General features: G+C 38.9%; 1 protein-coding gene across 1 annotated transcript in view; it reads left to right on the top strand.

The window, feature by feature from the left end:
- DRC8 (dynein regulatory complex subunit 8) overlaps positions 1-19874 on the top strand; it is a 130341-nt gene that overhangs the window by 24071 nt on the left and 86396 nt on the right. The window lies entirely within an intron of this gene.

Raw genomic sequence — 19874 nt, 5'->3', positions numbered from 1 at the left:
TTAGTAAAAGAGCTGTTCCTTCTCTTGTTTGAGGCTAAGTTTCTCATTTGCATTCATAATCTCATCCACTCTGTCTTCTCCAGGACTTTTCTTCATTAACTAAGACTTCCTTCTCTTTGTTTTTGTTTTTATCTTATTTTACTTAGTTTTTAAAAGGAATCTCCATGCCAAACATGGGGCTTGAACCTATGACCCCATGATCAAGAGTCACATGATCCACTGACTGAGCCAGCCAGGCGCCCCCCCCTTCTCCTTGTTAAGAGTATTTAATAATATCTCTTTTATGCCAGACATTGTTGAATGCCAGAGGTGTACAGATGAATTTGATATAGTTTTGAAGGATTTAGTATTTGGCGGGGAAAAACAGACACCAATAGTTGGTTGTAGTGTAATTACTTACAATCAGGATTATTTATCACTATCTTATCCATTAGAATGTCAGCATATCTTTTTGTTCTCTGCTGTGTCTTCAGTGTCTGGTACACAGTTGGTGCTCAATAAATACTCTTGCATGAATGCTGAGAAGTAAGCACAGGGGGCTAGGAATCATGCAAGACAGTGGTTGGCCCAGCCTAGAGAATGGAAAAAGGAAGATGGAGGTGGGGGAGCTACAGAGGCTTGGTGGAGGAAATATCAAGAACAGCATTTTCAAGGTTTAAAGTCAGCAGGGAAAAAATGAGGCGAGAGTCCCAGGCAGAGAGGGGAGCATGAACGAAGGTGGGGAATGATGAAGACGCAGGTGGCTTGAGCAGGTAGGTGTTAAAGAGTTAATAACAGTTAACATTTATGAGTGTTTATGTACATAGTCTAAGTCTTATATATGTATTTTCTCACTTAATACTTACGGTGTTCTGTGAGTAAGGTGTTATTCCCGTTATAGAAAAGAAAAATATCTTCGATCCTTAGGGAAGCTAACTAACTTGCACAAGTCCACTTGGCCTCTAAATCTTAGAGAGCAGGGATTTATTTTGGCTTTTTTATGGCTGCAAAGCCTGGTGTTCCTTAAAGCGATCTTGTTATACTAACGAAGTGGTTCCCAAACTTGGCTGCGCATCAAATCCCCCATGGAACTTTGTAAAAATACAGATTCCTGGCTTGATCCAGGATCCTGAATCTAAACTTCCAGGGGCAGAATTTATGGGTGCATATTTCTTTTTTTTTTTTTTTTTTTTAATTTTTTTAATGTTTATTTTTGAGAGAGACAGAGCATGAGCGGGGGAGGGGCAGAGAGAGAGGGAGACACAGAATCCGAAGCAGGCTCCAGGCTCCAAGCTGTCAGCATAGAGCCTGACGCGGGACTCTAATTCACGAGCTGTGAGATCATGACCTGAGCCAAAGTCGGACGCTCTACCGACTGAGCCATCCAGGCGCCCCTGGATGCATATTTCTTAACAAGCTCTTGGCCGCTTCTCCTGCAACTGACCCCGTGTGGTTCTCTCATCCTTGAGAATCACCACAGCCAGTGTCAAGAACAAGGCAGGAGTCACTGATTAGACCCTAGAGATCTAGTATTCCTAAGGATCTGTGACTTTATCCTGTAGGTAATGGGGGGATTCCTGGAGGATTTTAGCTGGAAAGTGATGTCATCAGACATGCATTTTTGCCCACCACTTTGGCAACAATGGGAAGGATGAAGTTGGAGGTACAAACAATAAGAACGTTTATCTTTAGATTTCTGTCTTGACGGATTCCTTCCTTTTTGCCCACAAGCATTCTCAAATCTCCATACATTTTTTCTCATAATCTTGCTTGTCTTTTAGTTGTGTGAGTTTCCTCTCTCTCCTTGCTAAAATTCTTAAACAGTTATACTCAATGCCAGGTTTCAGTCAGGTCAGGAAATGCTGCTTCTCATTTTCCTCATGACTGCCTCACCCTTAAGAATCCAGCTTCCACCCCGTTATCCTATGTCTTCTCCAGCGTCATCTTTCGTTCAGTAGATTCTTACTGAATATTATTTGCAAGCATGGTCCTTTCTCAGATTTTGAGTTGACATGATAAAGACCTGGGATCGAAGAAAGGGATCTAAAGGAATAGAGATAATGGGCCAGTGGCAGAGTAATCAGTCAACAAACTCTTAACGTACCAGCCTGCTTCGGAACCAGGGGTGGGAGCAGGTGGCCTACAGGCAATTAGAAGTCAGAGGAACCTCCATCTGAAGATGGATGAAGGGTCTGATGGAAAATGACTTTGGTTTTGGATAGGCTTGAGTTTGAGGAAGTGAGATTTGTAGTAGAAATATAGGCCCATCACTTGGGTGAGAAAAGGCTTAAAGCTAGACAAATAGATTTGGTAGTTCACAGGTTGAAGTGGTAAGACGTGGACAGTGCATAATGCATTACATTCATGAATTTTTTAAAATATTTATTTATTAGAGAGAGAGAGAGCGTAGGGGAGGAGCATAGAGGGAGGGAGAGAGAAAGAGAACCCCAAGCAGGCTCTGCACTGTCAGCACAGAGCCCGATGTAGAGCTCGATCTCATGAACCACAAGATCACGACCTGAAGAGTTCTACGCTTAACTGAGCCACCCAGGCGCCCCAATCCGTGAAATGTTTTTATAATAATTTGTATCTTTGCATTTCTTGAAACAAATTCTTTTGCTTAAGGAATGGCAAATATATAATTTATCTTGATATACTAGAATTTAAAATGACACAAGGATTCAATTTGACTTTTGGATTTGGATCATAATCATTTGAGAACCTCCCAAAAGGCTGCATTTTCCTAAGAGAAAAGAGTGCTGTCTCTTTGATATATTTTATGTAGTCCTTCCCCTCATTTTCTATATGCTTTCTACTCAAGCTGTATGTCCTTCATTTTATTTTTTCTGTTCACGCTATTTTTCTTTTTATTGTTTTGTTCCCCACTAAGTTGTGTCTGTGAAGAATGAAAACCAACTTATTCTGTTTGTTAAAGTTTTGGATCAAACTTTTATTGCATTTTGTCTATTTGCATCTTTTATTTGCGTTATAAAATGTTTCTGGAAGCTGGGTGAGCGGAAATGTAGTAAGATTCATTTGCAAACCTTCATGTCTGGGTAGAACTCTTAAGTATCATTGCATGACCTATAATTTTTAAGACCCGGTGATGGGAACATATTGAAAATAGGCTATAAAACTGGCCATAGTTGGAGCAGTTATCTTCAGTAGGAAACAAAAACTTAGGATGCCCCAGTCCTGTTTTATTATGTGCCATATTTTTAACGTAAATTAAACAATTCTTTGTGCCTTTTTTACAACTATATGCAAGTATTATGAAACTTATATATATAAACATTTCAAAGATTCAAAGCTTTTTATAAATTATATATATATCAATCTTAAATGTTAAGTCTAGTATATGATAATATTTATAATCTAAGCAATTTCTTTTTTTTTTAATGTGTATTTATTTTGGAAGGAGAGAGAGAAAGAGACAGAGCATGAGCAGGAGGGGCAGAAGAGAGGAAGACACAGAATCTGAAGCTGTCAGCACAGAGCCCCATGTGGGGCTCAAACTCATGAGCCATGAGATAATGACCTGAGTTGAAGTCAGTTGCTTAACCAACTGAGCCACCCAGGTGCCCCTATAATCTAGGCAATTTCTTAAAAGCAATGAAAAGCAGTGTGATGTAGTGAAAAGAATAGAATCTTTGAAGCCATCCAGACTTGTGCTTGAATCTTCAATATCCTACTTCCTAGGTATTTGTCAAGTCACTTATTTAGTTTTCTAAGCCTCAACAACGTCATCTATTAGGTGAGGATATTCACAGCCAATCCTGCTGATTTTTTCCGAGAAATAGTAATAGTAACTCATGTCTAATGAACCTGTGTATGTGCCTGGGTCACTGCATACATCGTGTCTTTTAATCCTCACAGCAGCCTTGTAAGGTAGCTGCTATTATTATTGTTGTTGTTGTTCATATTATCCCAGCATTACAGATGAGACTACTGAGACTTAAGGAGATTTGGTAATTTGCCAAAGTTAGGAAGACTTTGGGGATGCCATCAGTTTTGTCTGACTTTAGACCGTTAGCTTTTTCTTTTTTTTTTTTGATTTAAATTTATTTTTTATTTTTAAAAATGTACATTCAAATTAGTATATAGTGAAGCAATGATTTCAGTAGATTCCTTAGTGCCCCTTACCCATTTAGCCCCTCCCCCTCCCACAACCCCTCCAGCAACCCTCAGTTTGTTCTTCATATTTGTGAGTCTCTTTTGTTTTGTCCCCCTCCCTGTTTTTATATTACTTTTGTTTCCCTTCCCTTATGTTTATCTGTTTTGTCTCTTAAAGTCCTCATATGAGTGAAGACATATGATTTTTGTCTTTCTATGACTAATTTCACTTAGCATAATACCCTCCAGTTCCAGCCACGTAGTTGCAAATGGCAAGATTTCATTCTTTTTGATTGCCGAGCAATACTCCATTGTACATATATACCACATTTTCTTTATCCATTCATCCATCGATGGACATTTGGGCTCTTTCCATACCTTGGCTATTGTTGATAGTGCTGCTATAAACATGGGGGTGCATGTGTCCCTTCGAAACAGCACACCTGTATCCCTTGGATAAATGCCTAGTAGTGCAATTGCTGGGTCGTAGGGTAGTTCTATTTTTAGTTTTTTGAGGAACCTCCATACTGTTTTCCAGAGTGGCTGCGCCAGCTTGCATTCCCACCAACAATGCAAAAGAGATCCTCTTTCTCCGCATCCTCGCCAATATCTGTTGTTGCCTGAGTTGTTCATGTTAGCCATTCTGACAGGTTCGTGAGGTGGTATCTCATTGTATTTCCCTGATGATGAGTGATGTTGAGCATTTTTTCATGAGTCGGTTGGCCATCTGGATGTCTTTGGATAAGTGTCTATTCATGTCTTTTGCCCATTTCATCACTGGATTATTTGTTTTTTGGGTGTTGAGTTTGATAAGTTCTTTGTAGATTTTGGATACTAATCACCCTTTATCTGATAATGTCATTTGCAAATATCTTCTCCCATTCTGTCGGTTGCCTTTTAGTTTTGCTGATTGTTTTCTTCGCTGTGCAGAAGGTTTTTATTTTGATGAGGTCCCAGTAGTTCATTTTTGCCCTTGCCTCCAGAGATGTGTTGAGTAAGAAATTGCTGCAGGCAAGATCAAAGAAGTTTTTGCCTGCTTTCTCCTCAAGGATTTTGATGGCTTCCTGTCTTACATTGAGGTCTTTCATCCACTTTGAGTTTATTTTTGTGTATGGTGTAAGAAAGTGGTGCAGGTTCATTCTTCTGCATGTCGCTGTCCAGTTTTCCCAGCACCACTTGCTGAAGAGACTTGTCTTTATTCCATTGGATATTCTTTCCTGCTTTGTCGAAGGTTAGTTGCCCATAAGTTTGTGGGTCCATTTCTGCGTTCTCTATTCTGTTCCCTTGATCTGAGTGTCTGTTTTTTGTGCCAGTACCATACTATCTTGATGGTTACAGCTTTGTAGTATAGCTTGAAGTCTGGGATTGTGATGCCTGCTGCTATGGTTTTCTTTTTCAAGATTGCTTTGGCTATTCGCGGTCTTTTCTGGTTCCATACAAATTTTAGGATTATTTGTTCTAGCTCTGTGAAGAATGCTGGTATTACTTTGATAGGGATCACATTGAATATGTAGATTGCTTTGGGTAGTATCGACATTTTAGCAGTATTTGTTCTTCCTATCCAGGAGCATGGAATCTTTTTCCATTTCTTTGTGTCTTCAGTTTCTTTCATTAGCTTTCTATAGTTTTCAGTGTATAGATTTTTCACCTCTTTGATTAGATTTATTTCTAGGTATTTTATGGTTTTTGGTGCAACTGTAAATGGGATCAATTCCTTGATTTCTCTTTATGTTGCTTCATTTTTGGTGTATAGGAATGCAACCAATTTCTGCGCATTGATTTTATATCCTGCAACTTTGCTGAATTCATGAATCAGTTATACCAGTTTTTTGGTGGAATCTTTTGGGTTTTCCATATAGAGTATCATGTCATCTGCGAAGAGTGAAAGTTTGACCTCCTCCTGGCCAATTTGGCCGTTTTATTTGTGTTGTCTGATTGCTGAGGCTAAGACTTCCAATATTATGTTGAATAACAGTGGCAAGAGTGGACATCCCTGTCTTGTTCCTGACCTTAGGGGGGAAAGCTCTCAGTTTTTCCCCATTGAGGATGATATTAGTGTTGGGTCTTTCATAATATGGCTTTTATGATCTCGAGGTATGATCCTTCTATCCCTACTTTCTTGAGGGTTTTTATCAAGAAAGGATGCTGTATTTTGTCAAATGCTTTCTCTGCATCTATTGAGAGGATCATGTGGTTCTTGTCCTTTCTTTTACTAATTTGATGTATCTCATTGATTATTTTGTGGATATTGAACTAGCCCTGCATCCCAGGTATAAATCCCACTTGGTCGTGGTGAATAATGTTTTTTGATGTATCGTTGGATCCAGTTGGCCAGTATTTTGTTGAGGATTTTTGCATCCATGTTCATCAGGGAAGTTGTTCTATAGTTTTCCTTTTTAGTAGGGTCTTTGGTTTTGGAATCAAGGTAGTGCTGGCTTTATAGAAAGAGTTTGGAAGTTTTCCTTCTGTTTCTATTTTTTTTGGAACAGCTTCATGAGAACAGGTGTTAACTCTTTCTTAAATGTTTGGTAGAATTCCCCCTGGAAAGCCATCTGACCCTGGGCTTGTTTTTTGGGAGATTTTTTATTACTGATCAATTTTCTTTACTGGTTATGGTTCTGTTCAAATTTTCTATTTCTTCCTGTTTCAGTTTTGGTATTGCAGATGTTTCTAGGAATTTGTCCATTTCTTCCAGATTGCCCATTTTGTTGGCATATAATTGCTCATAATATTCTCTTCTTATTGTTTTTATTTCTGTTGTGTTGGTTGTGATTTCTCCTCATTTTTGATTTTACTTATTTGGGTCCTTTTTCTTCTTGATCAAACTGGCTAGTGGTTTATCAATTTTGTTAATTCTTTCAAAGAACCAGCTTCTGGTTTCATTGATTTGTTCTAGTGTTTTTTTGGTTTCAATAGCATTAATTTCTGCTCTAATCTTTATTATTTCCTGTCTTCTGCTGGTTTTGGGTTTTATTTGCTGTTCTTTTTCCAGCTCCTTAAGGCGTAAGGTTAGGTTGTGTATCTGAGATCTTTCTTCCTTCTTTAGGAAGGCCTGGATTGCTATATACTTTCCTCTTATGACCGCCTTTGCTGCGTCCCAGAGGTTTTGGGTTGTGGTGTTATCATTTTCATTGACTTCCATATACTTTTTAATTTCTTCTTTAACTGCTTGGTTAGCCCATTCATTCTTTAGTAGGATGTTCTTCAGTCTCCCAAGTATTTGTTACCTTTCCAAATTTTCTTCTTGTGGTTGATTTCGAGTTTCATAGCATTGTGGTCTGAAAATATGCATGGTATGATCCCGATCTTTTTGTACTTACTTAGGGCTGATTTGTGTCCCAGTATATGGTCTATTCTGGAGAACATTCCGTGTGCACTGGAGAAGAATGTATATCCTGCTGCTTTAGGATGAGATGTTCTGAATATATCTGTTAAGTCCATCTGGTCCAATGTGTCATTCAAAGCCATTGTTTCCTTGTTGATTTTTTGATTAGATGATCTGTCCATTGCTGTGAGTGGGTGTTGAAGTCTCCTACTATTATGGTATTACTATCGATGAGTTTCTTGATGTTTGTGGTTAATCAATTTATATATTTGGGTGCTGCCACATTTGGCGCATAAATGTTTACAATTGTTAGGTCTTCTTGGTCTATAGACCCCTTGATAATGATATAATGCCCTTCTGCATCTCTTGATACAGTCTTTATTTTAAAGTCTAGATTGTCTGATATAAGTATGGCTACTCCGGCTTTCTTTTGTTGACCATTAGCATGATAGATGGTTCTCCATCCTCTTATTTTCAATCTGTAGGTGTCTTTAGGTCTAAAGTGGGTCTCTTGTAAACAGCATATAGATGGGTCTTGTTTTCTTATCCATTCTGTTACCCTGTGTCTTTTGATTGGAGCATTGAGTCCATTGACATTTAGAGTGAGGACTGAAAGATATGATTCTGATGTTGTTCCTTTTTAATGAGTCACTGATTTCTCTAATTCTTAAATCGTGCTCTTTTGCCTTAATCTCCCTCTTTTTCTCTGCTTCATTAGTCTCTATGAGTTTGTCCTCTATGTCGCTGATTCTCTGTTCTGTCTTGTCCATCCTTGCCGCCGCTGCATCCATCCATGATTGCAGCTCAGTTATAGCATTTTTAATTTCATTCTGGCTGTTTTTTACTTCTTTTATCTCTGCAGAAAGGGATTCTAATCTATTTTTGACTCCAGCTAGTATTCTTATTATCATGATTCTAAATTCTGGTTCAGACATCTTGCGTGTGTCTGTGTTGGCTAAATCCCTGGCTGTCGTTTCTTTGTGCTCTTTCTTTTGGGGTGAATTCCTTTGTTTTGTCATTTTGAGGGGAGAAATGGAATTAATGAAGTAGAAAAATTGAAATTAAAAAAATTTTTAAAAATATATTAAAATGAAAAACACACCCACACAAAAATCAAATAGATGATACTAGATCCTAGGTGTGTTTTGATCAGGGTGTAGAAAGTAGTTTGACAGATTAGAGAAACAAACAAACAAAAAAGGTGGGAGAGAGAAAAAAAAAAGGAAATCGTTTGAGAATTTGAAAAAATGAATACACTAAAGTAGACTAAAATACACAAAAGTAGAGAATATAGTAGGAAAAAATTATAGAAAAATATTTTTAATAAAAATTAAAAAGAAATATGAATTTTTTCATTTTATGAAAAAAGAAATGAAAAAGAGAAAAAAGATAAAAAAAGAAAGGAAAAGACAAAAAAAAAGAAATCGTTTGAAAATTTGAAAAAGTGAATGCACTGTAGTAGACTGAAATAAAATGATAGGAGTAAGATAGAATTTGAAAAAATTTACATAAAAGCAAAATATATAGCAATAAAAATTAAATAAAAATTTTTTAAAAGAAATTGAAAGTAAAAATGAAGTTTTTCTCTTTCTGCATTCAAAAAAAAGAAAAGAAATGAAAAAGAGAAAAAAGAAAAAAAAGGAAATTGTTTGAAAATTTGAAAAGGTGAGTACACTGAAGTAGACTAAAATAAAATGATGGAAGTAAAGTAGAATTTGAAAACATTACACAAAATAAAAAATATAGTAATAAAAATTAAAGAGATATTTTTAATAAAAATTGAAAATAAAAATGAGTTTTTCCTCTTTCTGTATTCAAGAAAAAGAAAAGAATTGTAAAAGTGAAAAAGGAAAAAGAGAAAAAAAATTGAATAGATGAACCTGCTAACAGATTGAAGTAGGACTTAAATTGCTTTGTTTTCCCCTAGAGGTCAGTCCATGTAGCTCTTTATAGTCCATAGCTTAAGCCGGTGGTGAGGTTTGTGTTCTTGAAGAGCAAAGTTGGCCCAGTTGGGTAGGGCTCAGTGTAACAGCTCTGCTCTCCCCTAGATGGCGCTGCTAGCCTACTGGGGTGGATTGTTGTGGTGCTCACAGGTGCGCGTGAGCCTGCACATGCGCAGGAGTGGTGAAAAATGGCGCCGCCCAGCCACCCAGTCTGTTCTCCCAGATCAGCAGTTGCCCACCGGTCCTTGGTCTTCAGCTCTCCTCCACTCCCCGCTTTTTCACTCTCCGTGACCAGGCCCCAGGCAGTACCTCTCTTCCAAGTTTTGTCTCAGATGCGGCTGTTTTCCCCGGCCCCTTACTTCCAAAGGACTGTGGCTTTGACCTGCTCCGCCCCTCTGCAGGAGGGTCTCACTGAGCAGTGGCCGAATGAGCAATGGCCGAGTGTTGGCTGCACCCAGGAACACCCACTGGACCCTGCTGTTGCTGGTGCCCCGAGACTGCAGCTGGGTGCCAGCCCGCCCCTCAAAAAATTTGCGAGACTGTACCCTCAGCATTTCAGGGACCATGGAAAATCGCAACACACATCTGACACCAGGCTTCACCCTCAACAACCTTGCCCCAGCACCAGCGAATGTGGCTGCCTTCCGGGGTCTGCTGAGACCAAGTGGCTTCAACAGTCTCTACCAAATGTCCTTCCAGCAGTGGAATTGCTTTTCCCTGTGTGGCCCGAGAACCTCCCGGACCCCACTCTGTTCTTGGGGATTCACCTTTCCCACCAGAGCACCGCCAGGTATCGAGCTGCGGAGCTGCAGCCTTTGCGCTCCCCTTGTTTACAGTCTTAATGGAATTGAAACCCTCTCCTTTCTCCTTTCTCCCCTTTTAGTTTAGTCCCTGAGGCTGTTTCCAATTTTCCACTTTCTCTCCAGCTGCTTTTGGGGAGGGGTGCTTTTCCCGTATTCTCCCCCGCTCCCCAGTCTCCATCCTGTCTCCGCCCGCAAAATGGGTTCCCTACCTTTCAGGGCTTCTTGCTCCCCAAGTTCAGCTCTTCATGTCATGTACCTGCTGAATTCTGTGGTTCAGGTTGTGCAGATTGTTGTGTTAATCTTCCAATCGGTTGTCAGGCGTGTAGGATGGTTTAGTGTTGGTCTGGCTGTATTTCATGGACGTGAGACACACAAAAAGCTTCCATGCTGTTCCGCCATCTTGGCTCCTCCCCCAGACCATTAGGTTTTAAATGAAATCATCCCAGATGTCACACTTAACCTTGTGTCTGGCACACAGTACAAGTATTGCATTCGTTTGTTCAGACCTGTTCCGCACGCCCATCCTGGAGATGAAGCGGATATGCCCATCTTTCATATTTTAGGATACAAAGTAAAGGCAATCTCCAAGTTACAAGTTCCCAATGTGACATAATGAAAATAGCTTATGTTTTTAAGTTATTGCCAAACGCTATGTGCCAAGCACTTTACATATAATATTCAGTGTGCACAGTGGCCCTATGGGATACAGGTAAACTGTCATTAGCTTCATTTGACAGATTGGAGACTCAGGCACAGAGAAATTAAGTCACTTACACAAGAGATTAAGTCACACCGCCTGGCAAAGCTTGGATCTGAGCAGTGAGTCCAGAGGATGTGGGCCACATTATTTACGTATGTCTCGCAGAGCACAGTGCCCAGCATATAGTAGCCGCTCCACAAAGATTTGCTCACTGGGTAAATGAATGAATGAACCGATGAGTGAAACAAACGACTTCTCCTTCCCCCTTCTCACTCCAGGCCTTCGGTTAGTAACCAACTTGCTCTGACATGATCTGAACTACTGTTCCTTCCCCATGACCGTCTTCCTTCTTTCCCCCCAAGAATTGTGTAATTGCTGTGTGTAAGTTCTCAAATCTGGCTAAATACAGTGGTGTGTGTCTGCTGTTCCGGGCTGTGGGAGAATGAGGCTGGAAACCCGCCCCGAGCCATTGTGGGCCATGCTTCGTGGGTGTTCACACTGCCGAGTGTTGTGTGGTTTATTCGTTTATTTTCCTATCATTTGATCATTCATAGAACAGATTTTATTGGGCACCAAGTATGCACTGTGTGTCTGCTCTGATGCTAAAGGCTTGGGAATACAAGAGTGTTGAGAACTGAGTCTCCTTACCATCTCTGCCTCCAGCTGAGTTACCCTCAGGGCCGCAAGAGTGATCCTCCTTGATTATAAATCTAGCTAGATGCTCTCTGCTTTATAAATCTTTAGTTGATATCTCTTGCCCTTAGGATAAAATCCAAATTCCTTTAATGTGTCCTTTAATGTGTAAAAGACTGTGTCCCTACCTTGCATTCTGTCTCATAGCTACTTCTCAATAGAAGGATGTTTAGGATCTAGAACTTTTCCTCATGTTTTTTGGTTTCTTTTTTGAGAGAGCATTGTAGTACAATTTTGCTGTTCATTATTTTAATTATTTTTTAAAGGAAGACAGAGTCTGGGATTGTGATGCCTCAATCCCAGACTTTGGTCTTCTTCAAAATTACTTTGGCTATTCGGGGTCTTTTGTGGTTCCATACAAATTTTAGGATTGCTTGTTCTAGTTTCGAGAAGAATGCTGGTGCAATTTTGATTGGGATTGCATTGAATGTGTAGATAGCTTTGGGTAGTATTGACATTTTAACAATATTTATTCTTCCAATCCATGAGCACAGAATGTTTTTCCATTTCTGTATGTCTTCTTCAATTTTCTTCATAAGCTTTCTATAGTTTTCAGCATACAGATCTTTTACATCTTTGGTTAGGTTTATTCCTAGGTATTTTATGCTTCTTGGTGCAGTTGTGAATGGGATCAGTTTCTTTATTTGTCTTTCTGTTGCTTCATTATGAGTGTATAAGAATGCAACTGATTTCTGTACATTGATTTTGTATCCTGCAACTTTGCTAAATTCATGTATCAGTTCTAGCAGACTTTTGGTGGAGTGGAGTGCTAATGCATAGGGGCAACTTGTACCCCAATGTTTATAGCAGCGCTTTCAACAATAGCCAAATTATGGAAAGAGCCTAAATGTCCATTAACTGATGAATGGATAAAGAAATTGTGGTTTATATACACATGGAATACTACGTGGCAATGAGAAAGAATGAAATATGGCCTTTTGTAGCAACGTGGATGGAACTGGAGAGTGTTATGCTAAGTGAAATAAGTCATACAGAGAAAGGCAGATACCATATGTTTTCACTCTTATGTGGATCCTGAGAAACTTAACTGAAGACCATGGGGGAGGGGAAGGGAAGATAAAAAAAGTTGGAGAGGGAGGGAGCCAAAACATAAGAGACTCTTCAAAACTGAGAACAAACTGAGGGTTGATGGGGGATGGGAGGAAGGGGAGAGTGGGTGATGGGCATTGAGGAGGGAACCTGTTGGGATGAGCACTGGGTGTTATATGGAAACCAATTTTACAATAAATTTCATATTTAAAAAAAAGGAAGACAAAAAAACCGGATATAAGGATATATCCGATATAAGGATATAATTTTTAAAAGAACACCTAAGAATTTGTATCTTGTAAGTACCTCCCCCCAAGAATGCTCAGGAAATGGGGGGCACACAGTAATCAAAAAGTGTTCCTGTTTTTTAACACTCTCAAAAAATAGTCTTAAGAAATTCTGATTTTATTAAAATAAGCTTTCAGTCAGTGTACAGTATGTTTTAAAACTTATAAGATCGTCTGAAATGAGGCATATATTGCATAGCTCTTTTATAAACATGTGCTTGTTAACTGGTATTTCTGGTATAATTTTACCATCTGACCATCTTATAAAAGTGCTTATTTCCACATATGGTCATTCCATTTTTTGCTAAATGGGCACTCTATAAAAAGTAACATTTTCTGGAACACCTGCTGAACATGACATTTCTGTGAAATTTAATATGTTTTTGCTAATATTTTCCCCCAAGCTTGGCAAAATTGCATATACCTTGCTGAAAACTTACGTATTCATTTTAGGTGTATTTAATTTTTGAGATAACACTTCTGATATTGAATTAGATGTAACCGTGAATTAAATAGACAGAATTACTTGGGCTATCAACCCATCGTTTTCTCATGTGTTAAGGTTTTGTACTTTAAACATGTTCTGTGGCAAGAAATTGATCCTTTCCAGAGCACACTTGTTAATTACAGCTTTATTTCTATTAACATGGCAAAGAGTTCAGTTTGAGTAAGACTGTGCCTAATGAAGAGGGGCTGAGTGTGGATTTTTAAAAATTGGTTAAGACTTCAGTAAACACATTTTCATTAATGGTGGTTATAGTCAATGCAGTGCTTCTTAACAAAAACAAAAACAAGTGATTAGTCTTTAGAGTAGAGAACAATAGACCAAACCCCAGTCCGTGACCACATAAGACTCTTTCAGGAGGGACCCTTTCATTGGTTGAAAGGGCTAAGTGACTATTAAAATCTCTTTCAGTTTAGATTCTGTGGTTTTCAGTTGATCTTTTTCTCTACTGGCCCAACTCTGTCATCAGCCAAACACTTCATGAAGTTTCTCAAAATTTGTATAAAATCTTAATCTGTTATGGGTTAATAACTAATGAAGACATAATGGGTCTCAGTTATTACCAACCTATAATAAATTACGTTTACACAAACATATAGAGAAAAGCACTTTGATTACCAAAATACTGTGAAAATTAGTGGTAACACATTTGATCACATTGTGTTTCATTCTACTTCTAGGTAAAAAATGTATTTCTTTAAATAGAATCATGCCTCAAGTACCTCATTTGTTATATTCTAATAATCCTCGAGATTTTTTCCTAGACAAAAATTATCTTTTCACAAAATATTTAAAAATCAGATGCATTTTAATTGTTATTTTGAAATGTTGCTGTGAGCAGTGTAAATTTTCAAATATATTTGCCAGCATTCACCTCCATTATTGCAAAGACATATTGTTATCCTTTAATTTGAATAGTTTATATCGTTTTCTGACAACAATAGAACTTTCTAAAGCTTTCATTAAACGTTGTTAACATGCAAATATTAATAGGTTAATATAACTTTCTGACATGTTGTCATGGTATTTCAGACAAATATGAGGAGACCTGGTCTTCTATTTTGGCAAGAATATACACGATCAGGCCTTTTTCTTTTTATGATGAAAAAAATGTAGTTAAATTAAACCAGGAATACTTAAAAAACAAAAACAGAAACGCTAACCAGGAAAGGGCAAAAAGGGGAAGGTAGTGCTTTAGTTTGCTTTTGACTTGCTGGTTGGCTTAACTACCTGGCCTGGAACCTTTTTCCTGTACTGAACCAATCTTGCCTTCCTGGGTTAATCCCATTTAGTCATAGTGTATAATCCCTTTAATATGTGGCTGGGTTTGGTATGTGCGAGTATTGTGTTGAAGCTTTTTGTGTTTACATTTATAAGGAATCTTGATCTGTAGTTTTCTTTTCTTCTGATGTCTTTGTTTTTTTTTTGGGGGGGGTGGTCAGGGCAATATTGACCTCACAGTAAGTTGGAAGTGTTTTTTCCTCCTCTTCATTTTTGGAAGAGTTTGTAAAGGATTCAGGTTAATTCGTTAATCTGTGCACATTAGATGTGGCCCCATATATATGTTTGCATCTTAAACTTATGATGTGGAAGCTTATGGCACAAAAATCTATTCTACGTGGTAAGGAGCACGATGGAGACATGGTCTCCAGTACGGTATGTGACTTTCTCTTTGAGTATTGGAAAGGCAGAGTAGAAATCCATGTAAAGAATTCCGATGAGATTGTTTCTGTCAATTTACTGGTTAAGCGCAGGATAGCTAAGAACCTCTTGTTCAGCCATCATGTAGCAGTTTTTATTTCAGAGCTTCTGTCTTTTGGCTACAGGTATATTAACAGATGATAGAAGAGTGTGAAATAATGGCAACATATTTCTCATGTGGCGTATTGGAAAACTTTTCTCTATCTCTTCTGTACTAAGGCTTTTGAGAATATTTCTACCACGAAATCACCACGAAATCCACACAGGTTTTTGGTCACTAGTCAAGTAATCTGGTTTTAGAAAGTTAAGATTGGGAAAGGGAATTATCATAGACAGGGTTGAGAAACCTTTGGCTATTATGAATACTTTAAAACAAACATTATATTGCTACAAAATTTCAAGCAAACATTTTCATATTGGAATCCCGTGCTAGGGTAGGAAGTGTCTGGAAATCTACCACTGAGCTGCTAAGATGTGCCAAATAAAATGTTTATTTTTCAGGGATGTGTTCGATTTAATGCCAGTATCTATATTGCCATAATAGAATGGACCGCTTGGCCATTCTGCCCTAACAACAGGCAAAAAGCTGAACACTTTGAACAATTACCAACTCTTCTTGGATCGGTAAGAGAGGAGAAGACACAGGACAGGCTGCTGCCCCCAATATTGTAAAGACAGGTGACTACAGGGAGTCACAGCGCAAGACTCCAGAGCAGAGACTCACAGACAGAAACAGCTGTGGGAACCGGTGCCAGGAGAGGAAAACGTGGACTGTCATCTATGAAGTACAAGGGTGACAGTTAAAAACTCCAGGGGGACCCAGTCATCGGGGGACCCCACACATTTATGAGTTTTACCTCCAGGAACTTGACCAGATTCCAGTAGTAAATGTCAGAGAAAAATCCCCTTGTGCTTTCAGTAAGAGGAGGGGAAAAAGGAACCATTTTGAAATACTCCAGAGAGGGGCGCGTGGGTGGCTCAGTCAGTTAAGTGTCCCAACTTTAGCTTAGGTCATGATCTCACGGTTCCTGAGTTTGAGCCTCGCGTTGAGCTCTCTGCTGTAGGGATAGAGCCCACTTCAGATCCTCTGTCCCCCTCTCTCTGCCCCTCCCCTGCTCATGTGCTCTCTCTGTCTCAAATAAATATAAAAAAAAAAAAAATCTTTGAAATACTCCAGAGCACTCTGTTTTTAACAAGAAGAAACGAGTTAATGAGAACCTAACCTGCTGGGATGTTATCAGAGCCTAAACTGACCTGGGGGGAGGGAAATAACCAACTCCAGCTCACTCTGGCCATCTCGTCCTACCATCCCACCTAACGGGAGAGGAAACGACAGAGAAACACTTGGGACACTCATAGTCCAAAGGCATGGGCTCACTGAGACCTAATCGCGGGACTTCTAGAACACTGTCCCCAGCTCCCACACCTCACCATTGCATTATAAAGGCCTTCCTTTTCCTTTCCCTGGCACATCATGCCCAGCTATAAAGAAAAATTACAATGCATACCAAAAGGCAAAAGAACACAACCTGAAGAGGCAGAGCAAACATCAGAACCAGACGCGGCAGGATGTTGGAATTATCATAGAGAATTAAGAAAGAAATTGTGATTAATATCCTAAGGGCTCTCATGGATGAACTAGACGGCATGCAAGGATAGGCAATATAAGCAGAGAGCTGGAAATCCTAAGTAAGAATCACAAAGAAATGCTAGAGATCAAAAACGGTAGTAGAAGTGAAGAATGACCTCAGTGGGCTTATCAGTAGACACGACTGAAGGAAGAATCTCTAAGCTTGAGGACATATCAAAAACTTAAAAAACTAAAAAAAAAAAAAAAAAAAAACGACTGAGAAAAAAACAGAACAGAATATCTAAGGACAGTGGGGCAAGTACAAAAGATGTAACATATACAAAATGGGAATTTCAGAAGAAGAAAGAGGGAAAGGAACAGAAAAAAAAAATTGAAACAATCATGACTATTTCCCCTAAATAATGTCAGGCACCAAACCGCAGATCCAGGGAACGGGGGAACACTGACAGGGACAAATGCCAAGAAACTACACCTAGGCATATAATTTTCCAACTACAGAAAAAAAAAAAAAAAAAAAATCCTGAAAGAAACCGGAGGTCAACAAACAAACAAACAAACACTTCACTATAGAGGAACACAGATAAGAATTACATACAACTTCTCCTCAGAAACCATGCAGGCAAGATGAGAGTTGAGTGAAATATTTAAAGTGTTCAGAGAAAACCCCCACCAGCCTAGAACTCTCTATCCTAAGAAATTATGCTCCAGATAAATGCAAGAGAAATAAAGACTTTCTCAGACAAACAAACATTGAAGGAATTTATTTTCGGTTGATCTGCCTTGCAAGAAATGTTCCAAGTTCTTGGGTAGCTCAGTCAGTTGAGGGTCCGACTTCGGCTCAGGTCATGATCTTACAGTGCATGGGTTGGAGCCCCACATCAGGCTCCCTGCTGTCAGTCTGTCAGCACGGAGCCTGCTTCAGATCCTCTGTCCCCCTCGCTTTCCCGAAAATAAATAAATATTTTTAAAAAAGTTCTTTAAAGAGGAGGAAAATGACATAGGTCAGGAACTGGGATCTCTATGAAAGGAAGAGCACTGAAGAAAAAAAAGTAGGTAAAATAAAACTTCCATTTTTCTTATTCTTTTTTTTTAACGTTTATTTATTTTTGAGACAGAGCATGAACGGGGGAGGGTCGCAGAGAGAGGGAAACACAGAATCTGAAACAGGCTCCAGGCTCTGAGCGGTCAGCACAGAGCCCGACGCGGGGCTCGAACCCACAGACCGTGAGATCATGACCTGAATTGAAGTCGGACGCTTAACCGACCAAGCCACCCAGGCGCCCCCATTTTTCTTATTCTTAATTGATTTTAATAGATATAATTTGTTCAAAATTACAATAACAACAATGTATTTGATTATGTATGCTTATGTATATGTCTATGTACATATACACATGTATGCTTATGTTTGCTTATATAAATGAATGACAGCAATGATGTAAGGGGTAGGAGGGAGGAATTAGGATTATTTTGTTATCGTAAGGTACTCACATGTGAAGTGGTATAGTATTTGAAAGTGGACTTGGATTAGTTGTAAATGTGTATTGCATACTCTAGGGCTACTACTAGAAAGGATTTAGGGGTGCCTGGCTGGCTCCGTTAGTTAAGCATCTGACTTTGGCTCAGGTCATGAGCTCATGGTTCGTGAGTTCCAGCCCTGCGTTGGGCTCTGCCCCTCCCCCACTCATTCTCTCTGTCTCTCTCTGTCTCTCTTGCAAAATAAATAAACTTAAAAAAAGAATTTTAAAAAAGACGTATAATGTATATGTTATGAAAGGACAGAACGTGGAATCATATAAAATGCTCAGTGAAAACCAGAAAAAGCAGAGAAAGAGTGGAAGACAAAAATAGGAACAAGGAATAAGGGCAACAAATAGAAAATAGCAGATATGGTATTTATTAACACAACTATATCAATAATCACTTTTTTTAAGGATTTTTTTTAAAGTTTATTTATTTTGAGAGAGAGAGCATACACAAACGGGGGGAAGGGCAGAGAGAGAGGGAGAGAGAATCCCAAGTAGGCTCTGAACTGTCAGTGGAAGCCCTACGTAGGGCTCAATTCTGCAAACTGCAAGATCATGGTCTGAGCGGAAACTGTTGGTTGCTTAACTGACTGAGCCTCCCAGGCACTCCTGTGTCAGTAATCACTTTGAACATAAGTGGTCTAAATGTACCAATTAAAAGACAGAGATTGTCAGAGAGGATCAAGAAACAAGACTCAACTATATGTTGTCTGCAAGAAACCCACTTTAAATATAAAGACACATATAGATTAGAAGTAAATAGATGGAAAAAAATACATCATGCTAATGGTAATCAAAAGAAATTGGGAGTGGCTATGTTAATTTCAGACAGAGGACACTGGAAAGCAAATACTCAGGGATAAAGAGGCATATCACATTAAGGATAAAGGGGTCAATTCTCCCAAGAAGACATAATAATCCTTAACATGTATGTGCCTAAAAAACAGAGTGTCAAAATGCATGAGGCAACAACTGTGAGGAGAAATAGATGAATCTATTAGTCATCACCCCTCAGCACCCCTCTATCTGAAATGGACAGATCCAGCAGACAGAAAATCAGTAAGTAAGGAGGTTCATTGAACTCAAAAACATCATCCGGCAACTGGATATAATTGATAGCTATATACTATTTCATCTAACAATAGCAGAATACACATTCTTCTGAAGCTCACATGGAACATGAATCAAGATAGACCATATCCTGGGCCATAAAACAAACCTTAACAAATGTAAGACTAGAAGTGTCCACTCTCATACTACAATGGAATTAAGCTAAAACTCAGTACCAGGAAGATGACTGGAAAATTCCCAAATATGTGGAGATTAAACATACTTCTGGGGCTTCTGGGTGGCTCAGTCAGTTGAGCGTCCAACTCTTGATATTGGTCATGATCTCAGGGTTGTGGGATCGAGCCCCAAGCTAGCTCCATGCTGAGTATGGAGCCTGCTTAAGATTTTCTCCCCATCTGCTCCTTCCCTCCTGCACACATGCATCTCTCTCTCTCTCTCTCTCTCTCAAGTTAAACAAAACAAAACAACCCTCCATACTTCTAAATAACACATGGGTCAAAGAAGCAATATAAAGTGAAATTTTAAAATAGTTTGCAATAAGTGAAACTAAATATACAGCGTATCAGAATACACACTTGTTAGAGATG

This window comes from Panthera onca, chromosome F1 (assembly GCF_046562875.1).
Source record: "Panthera onca isolate mPanOnc1 chromosome F1, mPanOnc1 haplotype 2, whole genome shotgun sequence".
NCBI lineage: Eukaryota > Metazoa > Chordata > Mammalia > Carnivora > Felidae > Panthera > Panthera onca.
Note: the sequence above shows the minus strand (reverse complement) of the source record. Positions and strands in the feature narration are given on the sequence as shown.